This window comes from Sinocyclocheilus anshuiensis, unplaced genomic scaffold (assembly GCF_001515605.1).
Source record: "Sinocyclocheilus anshuiensis isolate Anshui unplaced genomic scaffold, SAMN03320099.WGS_v1.1 scaffold47, whole genome shotgun sequence".
NCBI lineage: Eukaryota > Metazoa > Chordata > Actinopteri > Cypriniformes > Cyprinidae > Sinocyclocheilus > Sinocyclocheilus anshuiensis.
Window position 1 is genome coordinate 448109 of NW_015551047.1, and position 3953 is coordinate 452061.

Genomic DNA, 3953 nt, shown 5'->3' on the forward strand with positions numbered 1-3953 from the left:
CAAATCCAAAATGACCTTTTATTCCCCCTTACATTGGTACATTTTCTCAGTTTGAACATTTGAAACATTTGAAACATGTTTCCTTTGTTGTATTGTCAATAAAATATGGGCCTATGAGATTCGCAAATCACTGCATTCTATCTTTATTTACATTTTACCCAGCATCCTAATGTTTTTGGAATTGGGGTGGTAGATATTAACAAAACCATGGTAAACCAGAAGAACAAAATCACTTCTATATGAGAGGTCATGAAAGGGTCAATCCAGGTCCAAACTGCCCTGTTTAATCTATTAAGCATAAAATTACACACCTAATCATAAGCACTTAAGCCCACACATTATGACATACACATAACTACTTTTTATCAAATGTAATTTCATACAATAAAACAATTAATAAAGCAATAAATCAGTACTGTTCTTTGTATATTATATATTGCAGATACTTTGCTTATCAATTTCTGAGATGGTTCTAGAAAATTATTCATAGGGTGGAAAGGGGGTGGCATGAGGACTCTGAAGGGCAATTCAGGCTGCAGGATGATTCTTTAGCCGAATGACTGAAGAAACATTGTCAGCATGATGGTGCAAAACTGTACATTTCTAATTTATTAATTCCACTGCTGAAAAGATTGACTTACGGTTACACTTGAGATGGTTACACAATAGATGAATGAGATGAAAAACCGTATGCTATTTATAATACTAGCATGTATGTAAAATGTTATCTGAGCAACAGAGAAAGACAGAGAGAACACCGAAGCAAGCATTCATGCAGAGTCTGCACCTTAATTTGAATGAGCTGCCACTGTTTATTACAGTTGCAAATCATTAATGAGCATTCACTGTTATCTTAGCTTGTTTTTTTATTTTCTTTTTTTTTTTTATTCACTCTCTCTGACTTTTCATTCATGTCATTTTTATTTTCCTCTTAACCTCAATAACATAGAGTATGACTCAGCACAGTAAACAGCACAATACATGAGTTCAAAATGGGCGTGGTGTTCACTTGGGTTCATATAAAGAGCACTTCTAAGGAGCAGGTTGGATGATCCCGACTGATGAATTAACTTAAATGATGGCAGCAGTGAAAGCATGCAATATCTTGATCACCGGAGCCAACCGGGGCTTGGGCTTAGAAACTGTTAAGCAATTCTTGGAGGATTCTAGTCAAAAACGGCATATTTTTGCTACCTGTCGTGATCCAGATGGACCGAAGTCTGAGGTGAGTTCTGAATAACTAACACAAATAGAAAACATCAAAAGAAATCCTAATGTGCCTTGTTTAATTATGCATACTATATTTCTTAAGGCATTAAGAGAACTGGCAAAAAAGCATCCAAGTGTGATCACCATCATACGTCTTGGTAAATGTGCATGTGTCCTTCCTGCTGCATTTAAAATTTTCACTAGAAGTAGTTTTTTAGAATTTCAAAGTGATTTTTCATTGGTTTTTGAATACCAATTCATAGCTTAATACTTTAGCACTAACATTTGTTCTGTTCATTTTAGATGCTGACGATCCATCCAGTGTCAAAGAGTCTGCAAAGAAAGTGGGATCTCTTCTGGGAAACAATGGTTTGAACCTTCTTGTGAATAATGCTGCAATCGTGGCAAATGGCACCATTCAGACCAGCAGTGTTGAAGACATGAAAAACACCTTTAACACCAATGTGATAGGACCCTTATTAGTCATTAAGGTAATGCATCGCTAAGAGCTCTAAAGCAACAATTTGCTTCTGCTTTCTGGCTAAACATCTAAGGCTGGTGCCTTGCATCTAGGCATGGCATTGTATCAAAGTACTTTTAACCTAGGCTTAGCTGGTCTCTCAGCCTGAGGAGACCAGCTTATTTTAGTAAGCTACCGCTTTGTTCATCAGTCGTTTCCTTTGGTGTGCTTGCTGCAGGTTGCTCTGACTTTTTTTTTTTTGACACTAGTTAATGTGTTTGGTCTGTGTCAAATAAACTTAATTCAGATACATGTTTTTATTTCTCTTTTTTTATGTACTGTAGGAGTACTTACCGTATCTACAAGCAGCGGCCAAAGCCAGTAGGATACCAGGCATGTCTTCTAATAAAGCAGCTGTCATCAACATCTCCACTCTTGGGGGATCCATGACCAGAATGCCTTCCATGTCACCCAATTCCCAGTGTTGCCTTACTGCATTAGCAAGGTACACCAGAGTCCTGCTTTGGTACTGGTTAAACTGGATCCCATTCATTACCCATAAAATATTGAAGCCATGAGTCCATGTATAACTCAAATATTATGTTTATCTATCAGGCAGGTTTTAACATGCTGACTGTGTTAGCTGCGGAAGAGTTAAAGGCGGATGAGATCCTCTGCATGGCCCTTCACCCAGGATGGGTGAAGACTGAACTGGGTGGCGCAAAAGTAAGTGTAGATGCCTTGAATCCATGTTAAGTGTAATGCAGCAGGTGCTTTCGATTTCCACATATTTTCAAACATACAAAAAAAAAAAATTCTTTAAGTTTTAGTCACATCATATTGTGACTATGACAGTCAAGATATTAAAAACATTTTGTTATATAAAATAATTTTCATGTAATCGGGAAATTATTTATTGACAACACTACCTACTGGCCAAAATTGAATAAAAAATGGACAGACTTTGTTACAACTTTATATAAATTTGACCTAAACTCAAGCTTAAATGCTTCCAAATTAGGGAATATTTTGTGCTGTATACTCCAGCGCCCGTATTCACAAAACATTTTATCTTACCACTAATAGTTCTCCTAAATAGCAGTAATAGTTTTCTCTTAAAACCTATTCACAAAGCTGCTGAGACAAACTTTTACTAAGGAATAGAGAGAAGTTTAAGCTAAGAGTAAGGGCGGGGTTGACCTCGTTGCTATGTATGATGTCAGCATGCTTACTATGCTTACCATCTCAAGGCTCGGACGGGACAGAGCAAAGCTAGGGCTGGGTCTACCTCCCACGGGGGCAGCGCTTGCAGGTTCACCACCTGATCCCTGAAGGGAGAAGTGGGAACCTTGTGCACATAGCCGGGCCAGGGCCTCAGGGTTACCTTGGGAGTCAGCCAGCCCAAACTCTAGGCACAATTCGTCGACCGAAATGCGTGCAGGTCCCCTAGCCTCTTGATGGAGGCCAATGCAAGCAGGATTCTGTTCATTGACAGAAACTTCAGCTCGACTGAGTGCGAAGGCTCAAATGGGCCCTGCTGTAGTGCTCTAAGCACTAGAGACAAGTCCCAAGAGGGTACAGAGAGGGGCCGAGGAGGATTCAGCCTTCTCGCCCCCCTAAGGAACCTGATGATCAGGTCATGCTTCCCTACCGACTTCCCTTCCACAGGGTCGTGGTCAGTGTTGGGGAGTAACTAGTTACATGTAACGGCGTTACGTAATTTAATTACAAAATAAATGTAACTGTAATCAGTTACAGTTACTAAGAAAAAATGTGTAATTAAATTACAGTTACTTATGAAAATGTTAACGATTACAAAGGGGATTACATTTGAATATTTACACACATCCACATACAGATTTCATTGATTTAATTTCCCAAATTGCACTGACTACTCTGAGACATACGGCCCTATAATTTCCGCGATGTGGAAACACAGACTGTTTCGAAGAATCCAGTCATAAAAACGGAATTACTTTAGCCTAACGCGGACGGAATATGCCACATTTTGGACGAATAAATCAAAAGTAGGTCAGTACACGAATCAAAACGCGTGAATAGTGTCTGTGAATGTTAAGCCGCAAAAAGACAATATATGAATCCTGCACGTTCTGCGTGTCTGTGTAAATCAGGCGCGGACTGGCCATCGGGAGAACGGGGACAATTCCCGGTGGCCTGGCAGCCGATTTGCCCCGCTATTTTAATATTAATATTGTATAATTGCCTGCCGAATGTACTAAAGCGATTATTTCCGAATTCGCCATTCGATAATTAAATCGCTAAT

General features: G+C 39.3%; 1 pseudogene; it reads left to right on the top strand.

The window, feature by feature from the left end:
• Positions 1-1009: 1009 nt before the first annotated feature.
• Positions 1010-3953, top strand: part of LOC107661826 (C-factor-like) — a 9285-nt pseudogene continuing 6341 nt past the window's right edge.